We start from the raw sequence: 26,431 nt of genomic DNA, 5'->3' as shown, positions 1-26,431 counted from the left end.
CAAGAACCTAAATGGGTGTGCCTTTGGAGCAATTACTGAGTGTTTGTCACAAAGCCAGAAGGCAATGTAATGGCGAGGGCAGGCAACATGGCAGACTCCTGGATTTCTATGGGGTCACAGAGAGGCCCTGCCTATTACCTAGACAAGGATGTCAGGGAAAAACAGCCTCAATTAAGTAAAATTTTCCTCTCTTTCTCCCCCTTCCCCATTCTGGAAGGGCCAGAGGCAGCATAGCCAGTTGGCAGGAGGTGGAAAAAGGAGCAGGAAGCAATAAATCACCTGCCTGCCACCTTCACTGCAGGAGAGAACTTTCCATTGGATGGAAGTTGATATTATGATTTAGATCTGACGATATGTTAATACTGAAAATGGAATTTTTCTGTTGTTTATAATTGGAATCTTCCAGGGACACTGTTAGAGACAGGGAAGAGAGATTAGAAGGTAGATGATTAGCTAAAGTGAGTTTGAAGGACTTTCATGAGGAGAGGAAGATTTTTCTGATTGGCATAACTTGAGTTGGCCTATTCAATGAATTTTTATGCACACAATGGAATAAGCTAAAATAGCCTTTTATTAATTAAGAAATGACAATACAGCAGGATTTACATAGTTCTCTGAAATAAAATGCCATAAGCATAACGATAATTAGAAATGTTAAAAATATTATTCAACATTTATTGTAAAAGAAGTTTGCCAAAGTTCATGACAATGATGCCAAGTCTCAGCCTCTGTGCACCAGTGCTGAATTGAATCTTGGAGGAAGAGTTTTGGGTGAAGTAGAAAAGAATAACTTTATTGCTTTGCCAGGGAAAGGGGGACACAGCAAGCTCCTGTCCTCAAAACCTTTGTGTCCCCATCTGGGAGAATTTGATGAGGAGTTTTATAGTAACAGTTCAAGGGTGGGGTTTCTGATAAGATCAGGGTGTATGCAGGACCTGCACTCCTCTAATCTGGTTTCAGGGAATCTTCTTGATGAGCTTCTCTGGTATGAAGAATGCTGATGTCTTCTATTTGTTGGGTTTTAATTCTATAAAGAGCTTAAAGACATTGTTATGTGTATCCCTTGAGGCAGAACCAAGACCCTGCCCCAAGGCCGCCCTATTGTTTCTTGGCTGCCCCTTCCTTGTCTTTGTATCTTTTCCCTGCCTGAATTAGCAACTGTTTGAATCTGTCCTTTGGAAGTCAGGGAAGGTCATGGAGACTGGGGTCTGTTCCCTACAAAAAAACAAGGGACAGAAAGGCTTCAGTGCCCAGGAACCCCACAGGCTTTTGCTCGGTTTCAGTAACGGGCTCAATACTGTTGCTCAAGATGTCACCCATAACCCATCTGGGAATCACCTAGACGCTTTGTTATCCCTCATTTTCCATTTACTCAGTCACTAAATATTGTCTGTTGAAAGTCGCTTTCAAATCAGTTCCTTCTTTTCTAATCCATTCCTACTGCCCTAGTTCAAGTCTTACCTGAACTATTGCAATAGTTTCTTCTGTGGTCTCCCTGACTCCAGCCATGTCAGCTCCTGTCCATCTCTCTGAAATGCAAGTTATATCACTTTCTTAAAATCCATCAGTACTCCTTCTTGATGACAGCACAGATTCTAAAGCTTTGAGTTGGCCCTGACTCCACTCTTATTTTATCTCCTACCATTCTTTCCCTCCCAGCAACACTGCTTAGTTCTCCTAAACAGTTTTATGCTTATTTTCCCTCCCTAAGATTGTTTCTATTCCTATTTTGCATAGATATCAGCCTATAGATAGTGTTGTTATTATCCAGAAATGCCTGGGGGAGAATTCCCTGGTGGTCCAGTGGTTAGGGCTCTGTGCTTCCACTTCAGGGGACACAGGTTTGATCCCTGGTCAGGGAACTAAGATCCTGAAAGCCTTGCAGTGTGGAAAAAAAAAAAAAAAGCCTGGGGGCACTCAACAGGGCCCTTACTACTTCTGGCAAGCCCCCATAGATATTTCCTTGACCAGAGCCAATGTTGTGGCTACACCAGCCCTTGTGGTTCTTATTATGACTGCAAGATGCACCTCAGCAACACCACCAGGGAACTCTGAAAAAACAAGGTTTATTACTCAAAGGTTTTGGAGGGCACATGGCACACCAGGGCCACACAGCAAGGAGCGAGGTCATGGGGAAAGAGAGAGTGAGTGCATGTGAGTGAGAGAGCATAGATCTGGGATTCTGCCTTTATTAGGGTAAAGGTGGGGTGAGTAGGGTTTCATGGGTTCACTCTTTATTGGCAAATTTAAAACATAAGAACAGGAATTAAAGTGGGGGAACAGAAAAGCAGGGTTACTCATAATGGTCCAGGTCAAAGAGGACTTTTTTAAAGGGAAACTTCATGTAAGTTTTTTATCTAGTTGTTTAGCTGGCAATTTGTTTGGAGTGGGTGAGTCAGTAATCAAAGCACTTACATTACAATAATAAAAAAAAAAAACCTAGTTGTCAGACACTTTACACTATATCCTGGAGTGCCCTTTCCCTGCATTCTAATTTGCCAGTACCTTTGGTATCCTTTCTGCTTTGTCCACCAAGGGGGTCTTCTAAGTCTGTATTAAACATGCAGACTTACAGAGCTAGCCTAAGTCGTCACAGTTGGCACCAATTTACTCAGAGAGTGCCACAGAGGAACCATAGCTTGCCAACATGGCAAAATCAGGTGGTTTCTAGGGCAGCTGATGCAGAGATCCACTTAGCCTTTCAAGCACTATCATTTCCCCAGGATATGACTCAGGGCCAAGCACATGAGATCCACATGGGGCAAGTGCAGGTGCTGCTCTGCCATAGAAGAAGCCACATGCCTCATAGGGCCAGTATTTCTTGTAAAAATTCCATAGGCATTGCTTCCAGTGTCACTGTGCTCAGGAAAGCTCAAAGCTACCCCAAATGATTCCTCCAAGTGGTATTTGTAGTTTATTTATTGTTCTCCCAGTCTAAATACAATTTATGAGTCAAAGTCATTTTACCATAAATAAAGTTGCCTAGCAATACAGTTATAACATATCTTACCTGGCTTCCAAGTAACAGAGTTGAGGGGAGAAGGGTTAATCAAAAGTTGGATTCTTGTACAGTAAGGCAAGTGTTTTTAATCCTTCTATCCATTCCTTCCTTCCCTATGAGCTTCCCCATCTCCACACCTCCACCGCAAATTATTGACTCCATTTTCTTTACTACTTTTGTATCTTGTACATATTTTTTTTTGTTGGACCCATCCTAGCAAATGGTAATTATTTGTTATATTAAAATATCTGCTAGGTCTAGTGTTATGGGTATGGCTGTTTGTGGTGTTGGGGAGGAAGAAATTTTCCTCTACCTTCCAGGTTCTTCTGGCTGGTCCAAGAATTAAATTGACATAAGACAAATTAACAGGAGAAAATCAAATAAACATTTAATAACATGAATACATGGGAGAGACCAAGGAAAATTGGGTAACTCACCAAAATGGCTGTAACCCTCACCTTAAATACCATCCTCAGCTAAAGACATAAGAGGATGTTTGGAGTAGTGGTTTGGGACTTCAAAAGAAGAGGAAGGCAGTTGACATGGAGATGGAAAAGCACTCGGCCCCCTCCACACCTAACCCATATTTTTATAGACATCTCTGGTGATAGCTCTATTCCAGGAACAGGCCCTCTAAATTTTTGGAGACATTTGAGAGGGAGTCAAAGTTTCTTCCTGAGTCTTTTGGGCCTTAATTGCTTTTAGCTCAAAACAATACGCATGCCAAAGAGACATTATGGGGTGTTAAGTTTTGCTCCCCTACAGTAGGGTGGGGAGGGAGAATTGTAAATACATGGCCTCTAACACTGAAGACTTTTTAAAAATCATATTTAGTTGTGTAGGGGAGCAGAATTTGCCACCCCAAAATATGTCTCTTTGGTATATTAATTATTTTAATTTGGTTATTTTCTAAGAAACAGCAGACATGCGAAAAACTTGCAAACCAAGAAAGAGTTACCCTTTTCTAAGAAACGTTTACATTTATAAAAAGAAATCTCCACTTGTAAGGGTGTCTCCCTTCCTGTACCAGGAAGAGGAGAATGACAAAATTTCTAGAAACTCATCAATGGAGAAAGCTATGACAAATATGCATAACAATCTTATCCTTGTTTACCGTGTTTTTCCTGGCAACTTCCCATAACTGATTCTCTCTACCTCTACATCCTCTTTTGTCTTTAACGAAGGATGTTATTTCAAGTGAGGGCTTTGGCCATTTTGGTGAGTTACTGTTTTCCTGGGTCTCTCCCATGTATACATGTTATTAAACTTGTGTTTGATTTTCTCCTGTTAATCTGTCTCATATCAATGTTAATCTGTCTCATATCAATTTAATACTTAGACCAACCAGAAGAATTTAGAAAGGTAGAGGAAATTTATTCCTTCCTGACAATTGTAACACAATAACAACAGTTGACTGTTAAAGTCCCCAGACATATTTTGTTGGATTTTGACTGTCTTTCTCATCCACTGGATGTAAAGGGTATTAGACTAGGCAATATGGATATTTTTTAAAAATCAAATCTTTCAAAAAGTATTAGCTAAAATGAAAATATGACCTAAGTAAAATTAATACTTTAACAATTTTAATTGAGAAATGTGATTTTTTAATTAGACCAGGTCATGAATTAAAGATCACCATTAAACTATAGACCATGGAGAAAAAGATCAAGTGATGGCCTCAATCTACAGTGAATGATGACTTCTGTATTTAATGCATGTGTTATCAGCAGTTTGATCCCTTAGATTCAGTCCATGAACTTTAATCCTCTTCAAAAGATGTTCAAAATGTTTGGAAAAGTGTAGCTGGAGGTAAACAGAAGCAGCTGTTTACTAGAAAAATTCTTCCTACCTGACCTTCTGCTGAGTTAACACAGTGGTTTCTGAGAGAACATTATGACTCACTCCCTTTCTGATGTTTACCACAGACTCATATCTCATTACCCCTTCTACACTGCTTTAATCCTACGCTTACTGGGGAAATTGTTATCCACACTTGGAAACTTTTTTTTTTTTTTTTTTAAATAACGACGTAATCTTTTTTTTTTTTTTAAGTATTTATTTATTTATTTATGGCTGTGTTGGGTGGGTCTTCGTTTCTGTGCGAGGGCTTTCTCCAGCTGTGGCAAGCGGGGGCCACTCTTCATTGCAGTGCACGGGCCTCTCACTATCGCGGCCCCTCTTGTTGCGGAGCACAGGCTCCAGACGCGCAGGCTCAGTAATTGTGGCTCACGGGCCCACTCGCTCCGTGGTATGTGGGATCTTCCCAGACCAGGGCTCGAACCCGTGTCCCCTGCATTGGCAGGCAGACTCCCAACCACTGCGCCACCAGGGAAGCCCCACACTTGGAAACTTGACTCAACTGACTCAGCAGCCTTACAACACAGGCTAGCAGACTGCAGGTTGGCTGATCCATATTCTGCTTTGTTTGTCTCACATATCTCTCCATGACTCTGGGGAAGATTGAATGTCCTGAGGAATTCAGCTAAAGTTTGAAGCCTGGGCTCTATTGATATCTGACTCAGAGAAGGGAAGAAGAAAGGAACTGGAATAGTGATACCTAAAACCCTAATTGCTAAAGTTGGAAGAGGTAAAGAGACCAAGGAAACATGAAAGGAAAGGAAGAGACAGATACTGTCAGAGGGCTAGAACAGTGAGTTTTCACTGCAGAGAGTATGAGGAAATAAATTGCCAGTGGAAGACTGAATTATTACACTTCACAGTAACATCCTGGACCAAAATACTCAGGTGGAAAGAATGACAGCTAAGACCTCTCTTGACCTGCCATACCCATTTCAATCATTTCTATCTCTCAGTGCTTTTGTCTCATGTTTGTGGAAGGGGAGAAAACATGTGTTCTTTATTTTCTCTGAAATGTCTTTGGGGAAGTGATGAAAAATAGATCAGAAAACTGAGCCTTACATAAACTGTGAAAGAGGCTGTAGTCAATGTGGAAGTACAGGTGTATCTCTGAGGTGCTATACCGAAACTACTCTTTCTCTGTGGATTTTGATTCTTACCTGCTTATTGTATATGAGTGGAAAATCCAGGCAGAAGCATTCTACACCTAGTATACTGTGGACATCAATAGCTTGTTAATGAGGAGAACCTTTCATGATAACGTAGAACCAAGTTTGCTTAACATAAGTATTCCTTTAGAAATGACGCCATTCAAGTTGTTTAACCATACACCTGGAAGAGTCCTTTTGCCTTTAATTATTAGAAGGCATGCAAGTAGGGATTTGTGTGTTTGAATATCCTGCCTCAGAGTTTTTATTTAGTTATTTTTCTACCCTGACTTAATTGAGTGACAGCAACATGATAGATGATGCTGAGTAAAACTCCCGGGGAAGATTTCTTTCCAGAAAAGACTTAAGAGGGAGACACAAGAAGGAAGAGATATGGGGATATATGTACACATATAGCTGATTCACTTTGTTATACAGCAGAAACTAACACACCATTGTAAAGCAATCATACTCCAATAACGATGTTTAAAAAGAAAGAATAAGATATATTTATTCACTTGTATACAAATTCAGTGAACTCTCTCTCTCTCTCTGGAGTCTTATTGTAAGGTATATTTTAACTTGAAACCATCTTATAATATGGTAAGTTTGGTCCATATTAATAACAACACTTAGTGTTAAGCACTGTACATATAGTCTCTCATTTCCTATGAACAACCCTATGTCACAGATAGTACTGTTACTCTCATTTTGTAAATAAGGAAACTGGAGCAAGAAGAGGTTATGTTGTTAGTCCAAAGTCACATACCTAATAAGTAATAGAGCTGGATGTTGAACTTCTGTAGTCTGGATCGAGAGCTCCCTCAATTTCATCACTACCCAAACTGCCTCGGGGGCCTGAAAGAAAACAGGACTTGTATATCTTGGGGTGGAATATGAAGCACAACAAAGTAATCCAAGTATGTGGTGAGCTTGCTACTATTTACTAGTGTGAACTGTGTTTCTTCTGACTAGTTTCTTTCTTGCTACCTTCCTAACTAGTCTTTGTCTTGCACCACCTCCCTTCTCTCCTATGTTCCTCATCTTGTTCGCTGCCTTTGCTTCATTCTAGATACTTACCCATAGCTGTCGTTTCTTCTCACCCTATCTCCTACTTCTGGTTGGTGTCATCAATTCTGAGATTAGTAATCAATAAGTAATTAACTTCCAAATATACATCTCTATATTGAGTTCCAAACCCATGTCCCACCTGACCTCTGTTAGCACTTGGTTGTCGCATTGGCTCCTGAAGCTCAGTGTGCCTAAAAATGACTCCATGGTTTATTGAATAAGTCTGACCTCAGATTTGTTTCTCGTCCTGTATTCTCTGTTTTGGTTAATGACATCATTTCCTAATTTGAAATCCATAATTGGTAATTGCTACTTATCACTCATATAAACTCTGGCCATTTGAGGTCAGAGATTCTCTCTCTCTCTCTCTCTCTCTCTCAATGGGATATAATTGATGTATAAACTTACATTAGTTTCAGGTATATACCTATTGTGAAATGATCACCATGATAAGTCTAGTTAGCATCCATCATCACATATATTTACACTTTTTTTCTTGTGATGGGAATTTTTAAGATCTACTCTCATAGCAACTTTCAAATATACAATATGGTATTATTAACTGTTAAAGATGTTATCTCCTTAATTTAGCTGTTCTTCTTTTCTTTATGGCCTTTGCTTTATTATAGGTATGTATCATGCCATGTTCAGACTCTCTCCCATCAATTTTTCTCTCCTCCTTTTGCTACCTCCTCCTTTCCAGGATGATAATTCTTAAAAATGAATTTGACAATATTAATTATCTACCTAGAAACATCTGTCAGTGTTCTATCATTCACAGGATCAAGTCAAACTCAAGATGACTACCAAGCTCTTTCAAACACAGCTCCTGTGTATCTATAACAATACAAATTTAAATAAAAAGATAATAAACTTGTTGTGGTGAGCTGCTTCCTGTTCCTTATGCCCCAGCAACTCAAGGGTCCAATTTACAGAGTCAAGATGAGGAAAACATCTTTGGAAGTGCATATTGAGGCTGAGAAAGAAAGAGACTGCTTTCTTTTGGATATCTCTCCTACGTTCTCCATGGTCCCTTGGCTTATTCAATTCCAAACTATTCTCTACCTTTCCACTCCCCACCCACTTACTTTATTTTGTAATCAGCCTTGAGGACTTGTAGCCACTAATGATGGAGGAGAAGTTGATTGGAAGAGTCATCAGGACCTGAATTTAAGGTGGATTATTAAAAGCAAAACAGAACAAATAAAACCAAACCACAATAAAAATAGAAATTAAAACTTGTACACTGCCAAGATACATACTCTACTAGTATCTCTGTTATGCTTGTTTTGGGCTAAATTGTGTTCCCCCAAAATATGTATATTTAGGTTCTCACCCAATACTGCAAAATGTAATGTACTTGGAGATAAAGTCTTAAAAGAGGCAATTAAGGTAAAATGGGGTTATTAACATGGACCCTAATCCAATACAACTTCTGTCCGTATAAAAAGAGGTGATTAGGACACAGGCACATTCACTAAAAAGAATATACGAAGACACAGGAAGAATTGGAATTTTAACCTTGAGAAGTTTGAATGTACACACTGCTGCCCTGCCCCACCCCCTCCTACATTCTACCCCTCCTACATCCTGTTTTGACCATAATTCTGGAGTTTTTAAAAAGACTTTGCAGATGATACTTTTTCTTCCAATAAATAATATTAATCCTCCTCTGCTCTTGACCAAAGTAAAATTTTATTTTCACTATGAGACAGATAAAGTCTCTTCCCTGGATGCTTATTGCACTGTGTGTATCCCTTATCATAACCTCTACATTGATTTTAATTGAGGCCTTGCTCTCCCTCATTAGACTATTAACAATATGGTATCAGGAGCAGATTTAACATTATATTTTCCTAAAGACAGTCTCTTCAATAAGTGGTGTGGGGAAAACTGGACAGATATATGTAAAAGAATGAAATTAGAACACTCCCTAACACCACACACAAAAATAAACTCAAAATGGATTAAAGGACTAAATGTAAGGCCAGACACTATAAAGCTCTTAGAGGAAAACATAGGCAGAACACTCTTTGACATAAATCACAGCAAGATCTTTTTTGACCCACCTCCTAGAGTAATGGAAAAAAAAAACCCAAAAGTAAACAAATGGGACCTAATGAAACTTAAAAGCTTTTGCACAGCAAAGGAAACCGTAAGCAAGATGAAAAGACAACCCTCAGAGTGGGAGAAAATATTTACAAAAGGAAGCAACTGATGAAGGATTAATCTCCAAAATATACAAACAGCTCATGCAGCTCAATAACAACAAAAAAAAACAACCTAGTCAAAAAATGGGTAGAAGACCTAAATAGATATTTCTCCAAAGAAGACATACAGATGGCTAACGAACACATGAAAAGATGCTCAACATCACTAATTATTAAAGAAATACAAATCAAAACTACAGTGAGCTATCACCTCACACCAGTCAGAATGGCCATTATCAAAAAAATCTACAACAATTAATGCTGGAGAGGGTGTGGAGAAAAGGGAACCCTCCTGCATTGTTGGTGGTAATGTACATTGGTACAGCCACTATGGAGAACAGTATGGAGGTTCCTTAAAACACTAAAAATAGAACTACCATATGACTCAATAATCGCCCTCCTGGACATATACCTGGAGAAAACCATAATTCAAAAAGATACATGCACCCTGACGTTCATTGCAGCACTCTTTACAATAACCAGGACATGGAAGCAACCTAAATGTCCATCAACAGAGGAATGGATAAAGAAGATGTGGTATATATATACAATGGAATATTACTCAGCCATAAAAATGAACGGAGGTGGGTCATTTGTAGAGACGTGGATGGACCTAGAGACTATCATACAGAGTGAAGTAAGTCAGAAAGAGAAAAACAAATATTGTATATTAACATATATGTGTGGAATCTAGAAAAATGGTATAGATGAACTTATTTGCAAGCAGAAATAAGGACACAGACATAGAGAACAAATGTATGGATAGCAAGGTAGAAGGAGTGGGTGGGATGGATTGGGAGACTGGGATTGACATATATACACTACTATGTATAAAATAGATAACTAATGAGAACAGACTGTATAGCACAGGGAACTCTACTCAACACTTGTGGTGACCTAAATGGGAAGGAAATCCAAGGAAGAGGGGATATATATATACATGTGGCTGATTCACTTTGCTGTACAGCAGAAACTAACAAAACATTGTAAAGCAACTATACTCCAATTTAAAAAGACAAAAAAAAAAAAAAAAAAAAAAAAAACAACCATTATATTCTCCTGAATCATTGAGGTCCTAAATCTTGAGACATATTAGGTGGCTAACAAACATTTGTTGACAGAACCCTAACTTTTGATTTCACTCTTTTACTGGATTCCTTTTAGTGTTTGTGATAGACCCTCTCTCTCTCTCTCTCTCTAATTAATAGATCAAAATGAGGACCCTGATGTTTTGTAAATCAAACCTATAAATGATAGGTTTTATATCATTGAAACTTACTAAAATAACAGTGTTGTAGGTACCATACTAGAGCTGAGTCATGCTTTAATGAACTCTATACTTAAACTATCACTCTTCCTTATATGTGCACGTTTTCTTCATCACAACTGACACTGTAAGTTACTTTATATCTCTTTTCTTTCTCATCTGTAATGTTATTTCTAACCATAGCCTCATATTGTTGAATCTCAATTTTCTTATGTTTACATTTCTTTAGTGTATATATATATATATATATATGCCACAAAAATTTGTGCATGCATTTTTACCTTATTCTTTCCTACAAACTATTTTCATGTATTCTCAAGGAATTTTATAACCTTTATCTATAATCATGTATTCTAACATTATAACATGCTTTTGAAAGCCCTTCTACATATCTAGCCCAAATCTTTCATGTTGTCCTGTAGTTGCCTTTCCTTCCTTGTAATATATTAGGTAGACACTAATATTAGGTTACCATCTTGAAAGTAGTCAAGGTCATTGTGTTGTTGGTCCTCCAGGTTCTTTTCTAGCCCTTTAGTAACTGAGATCTCTTTCTTAAACTGTTTGTACATCCCATTCTTCTTGGTCATAATACAGTAATAAAGAAGATATCTCTTCTTTTAGCACTTACTCCTGCCAGGAGTTTTATATAAATTATTTCAAGTGATCTTTAGTAAGGAAAGTGGATGCCCAGAAAAGATAATGACTTGTCCAAGTTTACATGAAAATAAGTAATAGAGTCAGATTGAAATTTCATCTAGCAAATTCCTAAGCTTAATTTACCAGTACTTGTGGCCATTAAACAAACCAAAAATATTTATTCAATATGTTTTATGTATTTCTCTGGAGAGAAAAGAAATTAGAAACAATAAAACATGGTCCCTGTCCTCAGTGAATTCATAGCATATTTGGTGAGCTAGGAATACTACATAGGGAAATATTTCAGATATTCTTAATCATGTTCTTAATATGATATTAATAATGTTCTAAATATAGAATACTTAAGTAAAAAAAGTATCTGGGTCATATATGAAGCCTATAAGTTTTAACTTGATTTAATTTTGACTTAGTATTGATGTAGGGCAGAAGGCATGCCATATGGTCAAGCTGGAAGGCATGGTTGGGTAAAGCTTCTTGGAGAGATATGACTTCAGTGGGGCTTGCATTTTTTCCCCATCATTGGATTTTCCTGCTCCAGGGCAATTTCTTGAAGATCCATTCATTGAGCCTCTTCAGCTTATTTTGAATCACTTATGAATCCACCTAGGTCATTTGGAATACTGAATCTTTTCCCCAAGGTGCTGGCTACATCTCCCCAAACCCGAGCAACAAGTAAATATTCCATTGATGTCTCTATCTATTATGCAACCACTGAAAATACTGTTATGGAAGGGTAAATTTCCTCCTCTACCCCTTTGAGTTCTTGTGGCTGGGCTAATACAATTGACACAAGACAGATTAAAGGAGAAAAGTAAACGAATTTTAATCATATGCATGGAGGTCTCATAGAAATGAGACCTAAGAAGTGGCCAAAGCAGACAGCTTTTATACATTTTCTTTTATAAAAAGAAATTTAGATTTTGAATGCCCAGTAGTTAAGAATCTAAACAGAGTTTGGGCTTGTGTAGTAAATTAAAGAAGTTACATGGTTTGTTTATACAGGCTTGTCAGCCCCAAATTCCCTATCTTTGGCTTTAAGGGTGTCCTTTTACCTCCAGATGCAGTGAGTTCATCTTTCACCTGAGAGATTTATTTTCTGTTTTCAGGGAGACAGAAAGGAGAGTCAGAGTGTCCCTCTTGTGCTGGCTGTTTCTTAGATAACTTCTATTCAAAATAATCAGTATGTCATTGAGGCACATTTTGGGGTGGATTTTCCTGAGCCCCAACAACTCCCACCTCTGAAAATTCCCTGGAAGTTTCACATATTAAAAGCTGATGTGGTAGCTGTGGAGAGACAGAACACGTTAGTAGAGTCCTCTGTTTCACTGACCAGTTTTTTTGTTCTGAGAACAGATCAGTTCAGTTAAACAGTTATATCTTATTTCAGGAAGCAGTGATGCAGATGGGCTCCCAAAGCTAGGCATATGGTGCAAGTAATTGGGTATTTAGTAAGAGACAATTCTATGGAAACAAAGGGAAAAAAAATTAATGATTGGAGCAGATTATAAACTAGTTTCTGAGCCCAGGAGGCAGTCAGTCAAGAAGATTTCTAGATGTCAGGGTCAAACCATCTTTTGCAGTTGGAAATGTCTTTGATGATGTTAGCAGGTGTTAAGGTATCTGAGTATCTCATACAGCAACAGACATGAGGATTGTTTAAATATGAGCTGTTGTGGCAATATCTCTTAAGTTTATATCAAATTGTCCAACTTCAATTTTCAGGGAGATGGCAGTTTTAGTTCTCAGTGATTTCAAGTCAAAGGGTGGGAGAAAATTGGAAATGTTAGTTTAGAGAGTTGTAGTCAGTTATTGGAGGAAACTAGAAAAATTCAGGTTCTAGTCTGGTTTGCAGGTAAATAACAAAACCTAAAGGAAAATTAATAGTACTAGAATCTAATATCCACTAGTGTATTATAGTTTTTATTGAAACATTTTTTCTCTCTAAAATCACCTTCATTTCTACCAAAGATAACCAAATTAAGCCTTTAAAAAAATAAGTCTATAGTCAATAAATTTGGCCTAATTATTTGTAAGTCCAGCAAGAATAGCAATGGTCATATAGGCTCATTTAAATATGCTTTGCTTTTCAGGTTGAACTTTTAATAGGCTCTCAAGTCCAGAAAGCCATGCCAAAGACTTGTCATCAGACTCACCTGTATACCAGTAATTTGGGTATAAAAACTGTTTAATTTACCACGATTGTGTATCCATCTCAATTTCTCTGACTCAAGAGCAGACTGTTGCTCTGGTACAAGGACATCAGCATGACAAAAGTCTGGAAATAAGGGGTCAGGTTTGTTTTTGTTTTTGTTTTTGGCAGAAGTAGTATGGACTTCACCCACATGTCACAATCTTTTAGATATTTTTGTTTCTGCTGCCTTTGCATGAAAGGGCATTTCTCTGTTCCCTGGGTTCAGTTTTTTTAGTGAGCCTCAATTTTGATAACAGATAACATTTTATGCCAGGGTATATAAAACTTCCAGGAAATTCACACAATTTCTGGAATACTTACAGACACAGGCTCAATATTACTTCTTATTTGATAATGCTTCCCATGTAATTTAACATATGAAATATGCCTAATGAATCTAATCTCTCTCTCTTTATAAGGAAAGAAAACAAATCTTTGAGATATTTCAGGGGCCCTCTGAAGTATCTCATATCACAAAGTTAGTTCTAAGTCAAAAAAAATTCATTTAGAATTTGATTTGGGGGAAGTTTGTCAAGAATATCAAAAGGGTTTTAAAACATTTTGTCAAATAAGTCACTATGAAACAATGCTTAACTACCCTTTTAACCAAAACAACAATTAAAGACTTCATAGGTAAATATAGAAGGTTAAATAGTTGAGCAAACTTAACTCTTTTAATATCAAGAAGACTAGGTTTGCTAAGTAATCAAAGATCTGATAAAGACAACACAGAATATAAGAAGTTATTTTGACAAGACACAAAATCTTGTGGGTTTTTTTTGTGTGTGTGTGTGTCTGGTAGCTATAACCACACATATTAATTAGAATTCTTAATCCTTTGAAATCTTAATTTTTTAGTGAAAATAAAGAATTAAACAATTGTGAACTGTATTAATATCATTTTGTGGCTTGGTGAACTTGTAAACACATTTTGTAATTTCTAGAAGCATATGCTACTTTATAGTACAATATTTCAATAAAGCACAAGATATATTTACTGATAGAGCCAAACATACTTAGTGTACCTGTAACAAGAGGTCAAAAGTAGGTGTAAACTTACACTTGTTTAGCAACTAATGTTTCAATATTTTAACTCATTTGAAAATGATCTGGATATTCAATGAATTCCCACTATTTAATTTATTTAGTAAAACTCCATAGATGTAAATTACCAAAGAGATTTATGTCATATCATAAAACAATTGTTAAAATGTTCACCTAAAATATTTACATCTATTTAATCTATTTGTTCTTAACAATCATACATATGTTACTCATGAAAACGTTATGAGACATTAAAGCAGTTAGTCATTACCATGGTTTTATTTTGTTGTTTATTTGTTTGTTTTGGGTTTTTTGGCCGAAAAACTGCAACAGAGACAATATTAACCCATTTGGCTGGTAAACCCAGGTAGAACAAAATTTGTTTATCTGCATTATATTTGATGCTAACTCTGAAGTCTTACCTGTATTAATTGAACAAAGAAGATTAAAATTAGCTTCTATTTACTAAAGATTATCCTAGATCATGTGAAGTTGAAAATTATTTGGGTAGGTTTTTATTATATTTTTGAGAATTTTTACTAATAGTGCTTAAATCAATTAAATAGAACTCTTTTACAATTAATTTTGGCAATACAATCCAGAAGTAAAATACATATAGACATATAGATGGACACAACCAGGGATCTAGTTTTTATTTAGAATCAGGTACAATTAAAAAAAAAAAAAACCTCACTAGTTTACAAATAACAGTTGGAAAAATAAGATTATTTAATGAGATGGCTAAAGTTTTCTTATTTGTGGGGAAAACTTTTAAGATCTGTTTTTGCCATTGACAAACAATTTTAAGAAGTTTGTTGGGCAAGAGAGTTTTTTAAGTAGTGGTTTAAAAGGCTTTTTTTTCGTATTAATATTATTTTTGCTGTTGTTATTATTATTATTAATTTCAGGTTCTTCCAATTGAGTTAATCTTGGCTCAGGCTCAGGCTATGTGCAATGCATTTACATTTCAAATACATGATAAGATTTATGACTTTAAGGGTTATTTTAACTTTAAGTGGTAGAGCTAAATAAAATGTAAATTTTCTCCTAGGAGTTTTGGAGTATATTTGTTTGTTATCATAAGTCTTAGGGTAATTATCATTTAATTTTTTTCTTAAGTACAGGAAAATTTTGCTCCAATATACTGATCTATTATAGTGTCTACAAGTATTTTGAGAGGAGTATATGAGGCCTTGGAACTGGTAAAGTTAGATGGGCTTTGACTTGTTTCTAGAGTTGTACTTTTGGTCTTGTAGAGATTTGCAAGACAAAGACAGTTGTTTCTATTCTCTTGAGTGTTAGATTCCAGTTGGTTTATTTCCTGATTATTTGTAAGAGGGCCTGGGGAACTGCTGAGGAGATGGGCCAATTTTTAAGAAGGGGAATTTATGTTGAATTTCTGTTTTAAGTCTAATTTCTGTTCTTTCATCTTAGTGAGGGATTCTTTAAGACTAGTCCTTATAACTTTTTCTTTTTTTCTTTCAGTTTTATCCTCCCATAAATACCAATATGACAAGTGTTTATGATGAGGGCTCTCAAAAATTTTTTTCCTTTTATTTTATTTTATTTTTTATTAAATTTTTATTTTATATTGGAGTATAGTTGATTAACAATGTTGTGTTAGTTTCAGGTGTACAGCAAAGTGATTCAGTTTTACATACACATGTCTTTATTCTTTTTCAAATTCTTGTCCCATGTAGGTTATTATAGAATATTGAGCAGAGGTCCCTGTGCTATACAGTAGGTCCTTGTTGGTTATCTATTTTAAATATAGCAGTGTGTACAGGTCAATCCCAAACTCCCAATCTATCCCCACCCACCCTTCCCTCCGGTAACTATAAGTTCACTCTCTAAGTCTATGAGTCTTTCTGTTTTGTAAATAAGTTTGTTTGTATCACTTTTTAAAAAATTATTCATATAAGTGATATCATATGATATTTGTCTTTCTCTGTCTGACTTACTTCACTTAGTATGATAATCTCCAGGTTCATCCATGTTGCTGCAAATGGCATTATTTCATTCTTTTTAATGGCTGAGTAATATTCCATTGTATATATGTACCACATCTTCTTTATCCATTCATCTGCCAATGGACATTTAGGTTGCTTCCATGTCTTGGCTACTGTAAACAGTGCTGCAATGAACATGGAGGTGCATATATCCTTTCAAACCATGTTTTTCTCCAGATATATTCTCAGGAGTTGGATTGCTGGATCATGTCAAAAGGATTACTCTCCAAAATTTACAAACAGCACATGTGGCTCAATATTGTAAAAACAAACAACCCAATCAAAAAATGGGCAGAAGACCTAAATAGACATTTCTCCAAAGAAGACATACAGATGGCCAACGAACACATGAAAAGATGCTCAACATCACTAATTATTAGAGAAATGCAAATCAAAACTACAATGACCTCACTCCAGTCAGAATGGCTATCATCAAAAAAAGTCTACAAACGATAAATGCTGGAGAGGGTGTGGAGAGAAGGGAACGCTCCTACACTGTTGGTGGGAATGTAAATTGGTACAGCCACTATGGAGAACGGTATGGAGGTTCCTTAAAAAAAAACAAAATTTTTTTCCTTTCAAATATAGCCAATCTAAATGATCCATCCTGTGCCTATTGACAAGTAGGATCTTATATTAACATCAAATAGTGACTCATACCACTATTTTATTATTACTTAAACAAAGATGCAAGAGTCATCTCACAAGAGTATTTAGCCCTCATAAGATCCAGAAAGTTCACTCCCAAGTTAGTCTAGGAAAAAAGCCCTTCATTGCTACAGTGGTGTAGTGGAGATGGTGTCTCTGGCATCCCACAAAACTGTGGGATGCCTCCAGCCATATCCCACTAATTTACGGAACCAGGCAGGCACTACTGGAATGGGACTTTTCCAGCACTAACAAGCAATGAAGACAGATGACAAAGGCCCCTTATGGACTGGGACCCCTTATGACAAACCCCCTGATAGCTGGCATAACTGGACAAAGAGAGTGCTGCTTGTCACTTTGTGTCTTGGAAGCCCAGTCAATTTGACTGGCCACCAGATGAACCCTGGTAAATCATCTTTCAGATGGTGGAGACTAAAGAGAATATTCTCACCAGATACAAAGCCAAGCTCTCAGGACATAGAACAAGATGGAAGGGAAAACCTCATCCATTTTTTCATAGAGGACCCACAGCAAAGTTTGCCTGGATAGATGTTGGTCTGGTGAGAACAGTTAATTGACCAGTCTGTGAGACCAGCTCAAACAAAAGGCTTACAGGGCCTACTCCTGCCTTCTGTCCTATGGTTCTTCTTCCTTATGACAGAAAAAACAACAAACAGAGACAAAAACAGTGACCATGCCTGAGAGGAAAAAATCCCCAAGAGTTGTTAATCAAGGAACTGCTCTACAAATACTTTCCCTTGCTAATCTAAATTTATAGAGAGAAAAGGGACTCTCACCACTTTCCCTTCCACCACAGCTTGCAGGCAGAGATCCAGAATGCTGATATGATAAGAAATCTTACCTTCTGCAGACCTTTGTCACATGTTCCCAGGATCTCTCAGCTGGAGCAGCCTCAGGACAGGAAACAGGGTCCAGCCAGCCTCCTGTCTGGCTCACCCAGGCAGGAGAGGGATTTCACCCTCTAGCCTTCTTGAGTTCTTGTGGCTGGACTAGTAATAAAATTGACATGAGACAGATTAACAGGAGAAAATGAAACAAAATTTTAATTTGTGCACATGGAGTTCTCATAGAAATGGGACCTGAGATGTGGCCAAAGCAGGCAGCTTTTATATTTTTTAGGCAGAGAATCAATAAATTTGTTAGGAATTGACAGGACAAAGAAACTTAGGTTTGGGGTGCCCAATTAGTGAAGAATCTAAACAGAGTTTGGGCTTGAGGTAGTAAATTAAAGAAGCAACAAGACTTGTTTATGCAAGTTTCTCAGCTCAAATTTCCTATCTCTGTTGATAAGGGTGTCTTTTTACCTTCAGAGGCAGTGAGTGTACCTTTCACATGAGAGATTTATTTTCTGCTTTTAGGAAGACAGAAATGAGAGTCAGAGTGTCCCTTTTGCATTGGCCATTTTCTTAAGTAACATTAATTCAAAATAATATGCCATTAGGGCAAATTTTGGGGTTGCCTACCCTGAGCTTAAAAAAACTAAACACTATCATTTTGTTATACAACTTTTCAATAGTTCTATACTCAAAATCATATCCTCTAACATACTTTTTCAAGAGTTATCACATGAAGCAAAATCTAACTTTTTATTGAAATAAGACAATTAATTGCATATACTTATACGATTCTGTGTAACACTTTATAACTGCTGAAGTGTTTACAGATCCTTTAACATCCACAAGCCCCGAGAGGTTTCACTTTTTGTGAGCATTTATGACAAAATCCTCTCCCTAAATATTGAAAAATATTCCTGCAAAGGTGAAAGGTAGCATGGGATAATACACTAAACATGATGTGATTTCCAAGTGGTAGAGCATAGAAATTCAAACTAAGATCAAGTCTTTTAACCTGTATCATTTTCTTTACTAAAATTGTAATCTAGCAGCCAGCCACACAGACTGGTTAGTACCTTAACATTTTAGATTTTAATATATTAGTATCCTACAATAATCCATGGCTCAAAAGACAGACATTATTCTATTTTTTGTCCAAGCTAATTTCTATTAAAATTTATTGCATTTTCCCCCCTATTGCTTGCTGTGTATTCATGGAAATATATGTTTTCAATGTATGCATGAGGATGCCTTTAACATTCCTTAAAGTTTTTAAAGATATTTATTTGCGTATACAATAGATAACTGTGTAGGAATTCATTCAAATTAATTACTTTTATGCCTTGCATCAATTTTTACAGACATATTTGCTTTGTCACATTACTGGATAAGAATTAAATCAAATCCATTTTATACTGTGATCTGCTTTTTCGTTACTAATATTCACTGATTTGCCATATTTAACATGAAATTAGATTAGTTTTAGAGAATTCCTTTCCCTTTTCTTCAATTCAAATTTTCACATAGAGGTTTATATCAGGATTTAATAATTTTATTTTATTTTTAATTAGGATGCAAGGGACAGGAAAAAAAATAATTTGGAGATAGAATTGTACAGGGCTCGTAAGTAATTCAGTAAACCAATTGCAATTTTCAGGACCCAGGTTTTTACCCATTTTCCTTCTCTGTCATTATCTGCTTGTCATTCTTGTCCCAGGATCATGTGCAGTCACAACAACATACAACAATTGAAAAAGGAAAGTTTCCCATGCATTTATTTATTACCAAAGACTCTCCCACGAACTTCCTAGTGGATGTCTTCTAATGTCTCATTGCCCAAGACTGGGCCACCTGTCTTTAATATACAATTAATTGAAAGGAGAATCAAATAATCATGATTGAGTTTGACAAATCACCATCCACTGCCTGGGGGTGCTGAAGATGGGATCACCTTTCTTGGGCCCACATCCCTGACAGGGAAGGTGAATATCTGAAAAAAACTGGGTCTTTGCCATCCGGAGAACGGGAAGTATTTGGGAAGTTAAAAAATCACTTATATTCCATAACATTATCCATTTTTCTTTTTGAAGCACAATTCTGGCCCTACTTGACACTTTTCCTGTTGCTAGATAACCCCTTCTAATATTTCACAAAATTTAAGTGTATTTATGTATTATTTAAGTGTACATATATGCTGCTAAATAATTTGAATAATTTTTTTGTAGTTATAAGTAGGAATATGTTTTTGAGCACTACAGTCTACAAAATTCAAGGGTCCAAAGTTAGAATTTTATTTCTAGAACTATGTATCCATTCTCTTTTCAAGTCTCAAGACAGTCTCTTGGCTTCAACTTTATCTAGGTGGTTGTAAATAAATTCAGTTCAAATTCAGTGATTTCCTGGTCAAATTAATAGTGATTATTTAGGCTCAGCTGAGTTCCTCTCCTGCTCTCGCTGGTACTAATGAGTTCACTGGGGATCTTACACAGCCACCTAATGAGGGAAGGGGTGGTATGCACTCCTTATATCTCCTTCTCAGCTTCTGTTTCTCACTCTGTTGTCAATAATCAATGTCCTTGTGATCTCCCCTCATGGAGTAAGTGATACCCATTGGTGGCTTTGGTGGTTGCCACAGTTGGTTCCAGCACAGCTCCAGGTTATAGAAAATTCCACACCAGTGAAGCTTCTCTCCTCACATCCCTAATGGGTGGTCCCCCATTAGGGTGGGTAGGGTCCTTCTACCTACCCTAGCAGTGTATCTTTACTGGAGCTCACCATCGTTTCCCTAGTAGTTTCATATGCACGTAGTTTCAGATGCACAGACATTCATAAATTGCCACCTTTCTCAAGTTCTCAATCATTAGAGGTGTGGGGGCAGTGTATCTTGGTTTCTAAGGCCACTTTAACAAATTACCACACACTTGGTGGCTTAAAACAAAAGAAATTTATTCTCAAAGTTCTGGAGGCTAGAAGTTCAAGATATAGGGAGAATTCTTCCTTGCCTCTCCCAGTTCCTGGTGTCTCCAGCATTCCTTGGCTTGTAGTTGCATAACTCCATTATCTGCCTCCATCTTCATATGGCCTTCTCTTTGTCAGTGTCTGTTTCCTCTTCTGCCTTACGGAAGATATTTGCCATTGGATTTAGGGTCTACTCATATAATCCAGGATGGTTTCATATTGAGATCCTTAACTTAATTATATCTGCAAAGACCCTTTTCCCAAATAAGGTCACATTCACAGGTTCCAGGGTCTAAGATTTAGACGTATCTGTTGGGGGGCCATTATTTACCCCGCTATAGCAGTGAAAGTTTAAGGCATGTCTCGTGACTATTTGTGTCATGCTGCCATCGATATTTTGTTTCTCTCAAACCCAGTTGTGTGAGACCACTTGCAGAACAGTTTCTCTTAAGCTGCAGACAGAAAACATCTGACTCCTCTCTCAAATGTCCCCAAATTTTGTGAGGGACCTTATTATGTTTTCTTCCCTCCCTTCCTACCCCACCCCTGCCCCCTTAGAATTCTTCTCTAAGAGGTCAAGGGGCACAAACTCCACTAGGTTTCTCACTCTGTATTCTTCACTGCCCCCTTCCTTTCCTCACAGCCAAACCCTCCTCCCCAAAACACTTTTTCTTTGAAAGCGTGGGGGTGAAGTGTCAACCATCTCTAATCTTTTGATTTCAAATCAAGTAGTGCTTCTTTGGACTTAGCAATTTAGGGTCAAAGTCTATGCTGTTGGTGTGAGCCCTCTTCACTGCAATGGACATCATTAGGTTTAGCCTCCTGGTGAAGGAAGAACCAACAAGAATGGGAAGTAGTCCACTCAACCTACACTTTATAAACTCATCCTGCCCCGCTTACAAATTGAGAATTAACATTCAGTACACTCAAAAATGCTCTTCTTTCAGCTGCTCTAAGTGACTAGCAGTTGCTTGAAAACCTTAAGTAATTTATTTTTCTTTTCCAATTGAGTTGCATCACCCTCCTCAAACACTTTTTAATACAGCTCTAACTAACACAAAATAAAGTATTTGAAGGCTGATGACAACTCAGGGATTATCTCTATTCTTTTGAAATAAATGAAATGTTATCTGTTCTTTCTGAGGATTTTAATGGTTTGTTCAAATTGCTACAAGATTGATTTTGCTGCAGTTTAGCGCAGTTAGTTAAAATGAATATATCAGATGCACATCAGTGCCTTATTTTAAGGAAAGAGCAACTGGAGCTTTGTTTCCAAGGCCACCAAATTTAGAGTTTATAAACTTTTCAAAAATGTATTTTAAAAGACTTATGCTCTCTACATCTCAGAAAATGACTTTTCTCATCAATAGAAATGGGTGCCAGAAGAAATAGCTGCACGACAAAGATTTAGAGTATCAGAGAGAGGAGAGAACTAGGAGTTTAGTCCAGGAACCGAGAAGAGGCTGAAATGTGGAGGTGGGAGAGAGCAGGCAGGATTTAAAAGGCTGAGCACATGCTAAAAGAATAGGGGAGTGTGAAGACATCAGAGGATTCTCTGATAGTTGAGGAAATGTACCTACAAAGATACTTCCAAAGCCTAGTAGCACACCTATCCACCTGTCAAATTATCACAAACTTAGCAGTTTAAACACTGATTTATTATCTTACAGTTCTACCGTTCAGAAGTCCAACAAGTGTCTCAACAGGCTAAAATCAGGTGAATAAGGAAAACTTCAAATTTTTATTTATCATGTATTATGTTAACAAGATCCTCTATTTATAACATTAATTGAAGCTGAATTTTTAAATAAGGATTACATTTAAATCTCACTGGCATGGACAATTTTATAAAGATTGCTGCTTTTTTTCTTTGCTGTGCCACGCCGCACGGCTTGCAGAATCTTAGTTCTCCCACCATGGGCTGAACCTTGACCACCGCAGTGAAAGTGCCAAGCCTTAACCACTGGACTGCCAGGGAATTCCTGGACAATTTTATAGGCTGCAGAAAATGGTTTTATATTATGGACTGTTTTTCAGACTTTAATGCGTTACTTCCATGAACTATGACCTTCCTAAGAAGTTCTTTTGTCAAAACTGTATCATAAGCCATATATTTACAAGTTAACTCTGAACTTTTCACTCATTATGGATATACCTAGCAAAGCTTAAAGAATCTGCCTAAGAGGCATAAAATTTTAGGGATTTTAAACAGCAGATAGATTCTCATTTCAAGTTCAACTATTAAAGTTTCTTCCTGTCCTAGGACTTGATAATCAAATAAATCAGTTATTAATTTACAGAGGAATTGAATTTAGATAAAATGTATTATAACAAGGCCAGTGGAAAATTATGTAAGAGTATTAAACTAGTTTGGAAAGGGAATCTTGCCCAAGCTATAGCCATACAGAGTGAAATAACACAGGTAGAAACAGATAAAGGAAGTTAGGTTTAAATCTCAGCAAATAAAATTTATGCTTGGTAGGTCACATTCTTCATGCTAGGGACATCTGAAGAAGGTGGCAATCGGAGTTCTTGGTATAACTTTCTAAATTAAAGTATGTGAATCTCAGAAGGGAGATTTAAATTTTGTGCAAAGCTCCAACACATATTGAAACCACTTATGAAGCCAACTTTGCTCCAAGTGGACTATTAACTGCGAGGTAACAATGTGCTCATCTACAATGTAAAAATAAATGGGTCATTTGAACTCAGTCACCAGTAGATCAAAATGGGAATTGGGGTGCTTATATGGTAGAAGAAAGGGACAAAAAGAGAGCAGTGTACCTAAACTCTGATGTCTGTACATATCTGCAAGGCAGTGAATGTTGGTATGTGTTAATCTGGGCACTTTCGAGTAGAGCATACATTTGCAGTTTTGCATCTCTCTGCAGTTGTTTTGTGTCTCTAAAGGAGTACACTACTTAGTCAAGATGTCAAATGGGGACTTCTCTAGTGACACAGTGTTTAAGAATGATCCCTGGTCTGAGAAGACCCCACATGCCACGGAGCAAATAAGCCCGTGTACCACAACTACTAGAGCCCGTGAGCCACAACTAATGACCTTTGTGCCACAACTACTGAAGCCTGCATGCCTAGAACATGTGCTCTGCAACAAGAGAGGCCAACACAATGAGAAGCACGCACACCGCAAGGAAGAGTAGCCCCTGCTCAGTGCAACTAGAAAAAGCCCGCAGACAGCAACGAAGACCCAACACAGCCAAAAATTAATTAATTAATTTTAAAAAAAAGATGGCAAATGTCCAGTAAGAAAGTAAATGAAATAAAATTCAAATTGAGGGATAGAGCTAACCAGGGAGAAATCAGAGACATAATCCTGTGAGCAATAAGGAAGGCAGAATGATATTTAAAGTACAAAAGAAATGATAGGAAGGGGAGGTTTCATACTTTCAAGAAAACTTGTGATCTATGATGTTATTTGTGACTACAAGAAGGAAGACCTCATGACTTTACAAAATATTTCTAAGAAATCAGATTTGTTCTATGAAAATGAAGTAATACTGTTTGCATTATTTGTATTACTAATAAAGATCTAATTTATGAGATGCCTTAAAATACCATACTCTGTATTAAAATAGGAATAATAATAAACTGTTTTGACAACTTTTATCTATAGCAATTCATTGATATTGATTATGTATATTTTGATATTTGATTATATGTTTGATGCTTATAGCTCATTCTGTTTAAGGTAATAGAAGGCCATTTAGGAAGCATAAATTTTTCTACTGCTTTTTATGTTAAGAAGAGATAACATATCATTTTTAAGTGGAAAAATATTGTTGGGATGTTAATAAAAGTGAATGTACAAAACCAAAAATGTCAAGAACACCAGAGATAGACAGATTTTAGAAGAATATAAATGGAAAAGAACACTTAAGAATGAATATATTACTAATCAGAGTCCCAGCCTTAACAATTGGAACTTTGATGAAGAGGATGTATATGAAGGACAATATTCATGGTACTAAAATAGAGAAAGTATGGCTTGTCAAGAAACACTGTTCTTTCATGGAACAAGTATTTTATAAAACCAAGGAGGTCAATTTTTCAACTTGTTCTGTCCTTTTCACCCTTACCAAATGGATCCAAATACAGAACACCTATTAACTCTGCTATTTTAAAATAAGCATTGAGTCATTCTTTTTCTTCAGGTTCAATCAACTCAGCTTCCTAGACTTCTTTTGAGCCAGAAACTTTTATAAGCAGTCATCATTCGAATTCATTCATTCTTTTGTCCTGTATCTTAAAAGATCAGTAGGTTTGGAATTAATAACAGAGTTGCAATCATTTTCAAAAAAACAGTCAACAAGTTTTTCTTGAATACAAACATGCTGAGAATATACTGACCACAGGAAGCCCTAAATGGCCAACGTGCAAAGAGCCATTATAAAAGGGTACTGAAGAAATGGAAAACATGGCACCACCACTGAGGTTCTCAGAGTCTATTTCTAATAAAAGAGACCCAGTAGAGCTGTACACACCCATCCCCAGGAAGTGAATAGGAACACAATATCTGACTAGGAGCCCTCCTTGACTAATCAGTTGCATGTTCAGCGACTGCAAACTGATCTCCTTTTCCAATTACACTGGTTTCAAAGCTCCAAACCCCAAAACTATCTGGTTAATACATTGTCAATGGAGAAGATCCTGATAGGCTCTCTTTTTTATATAGTGAAAAAGTACTAGATATTTTATTTAAAAATTTAAATGCCCAGAGATCAGCCAACATGTTGGACTAGAAAGATCCTGACCTCACCTCTTCTCACACACACATCGAAATTACAACTATTTACAGAACAATCATTGATGAAAAATACTGGAACTTACCAGAAAAGATCTTCTACAACTAAAAATGTAAAGAAGGAACTGCAATGAGACAGGGAGGAGGGACGCAGTTGCAATATAGTCAGGTCCCATACCCTTGGGTGAGCAACCCACAAATGGGAGAATAATTACAATTGCAGAGGTTCTCCCCAAGGAGAGAGGGGGTCTGAACTCCATATCAGGCACCTCAGGCCAGGGGCCCTCTGCCAGGAAGACAAGCCCCCCGAATACTTGGTTTTGAAGGCTGGCAGGGCTTACTTTCAAGAGTCTCAAAGGGCTGTGGGAAATAGAGGGTACACACAAAATCTCTGAAGCAGTAATTAGAAAAGAGTCTGTGTCAGACCTACCTGCTGATCTTGGGGATCTTCCCCAAAAGGCAGGAAGAAACTGAAACTCACCCTGGGGACACAAACACTAGCAGCAGCTATTTTGGGGAGTTCATTCTAACACATAGACACTGGTGCTGGCAAGCAGAATCCTCCCTCTACATTATTAGTCTCAGGACACAGCCCCACCCCTGACAAACAGCCTGTAGACACCAGTACTGGGATACCTCTAGGCTAGCAACTAACTGGGTGGGGACACAGCCCCACTCATCAGCAGACAGGCTGCCTTAAGAAACCCTGAGCCCAGAGCCACCCCTGGATATGGCCCTTCCTGCCAGAGGGCCC

This window comes from Balaenoptera acutorostrata, chromosome 17, assembly GCF_949987535.1.
Source record: "Balaenoptera acutorostrata chromosome 17, mBalAcu1.1, whole genome shotgun sequence".
NCBI lineage: Eukaryota > Metazoa > Chordata > Mammalia > Artiodactyla > Balaenopteridae > Balaenoptera > Balaenoptera acutorostrata.
This window is presented reverse-complemented; position numbering follows the sequence as displayed.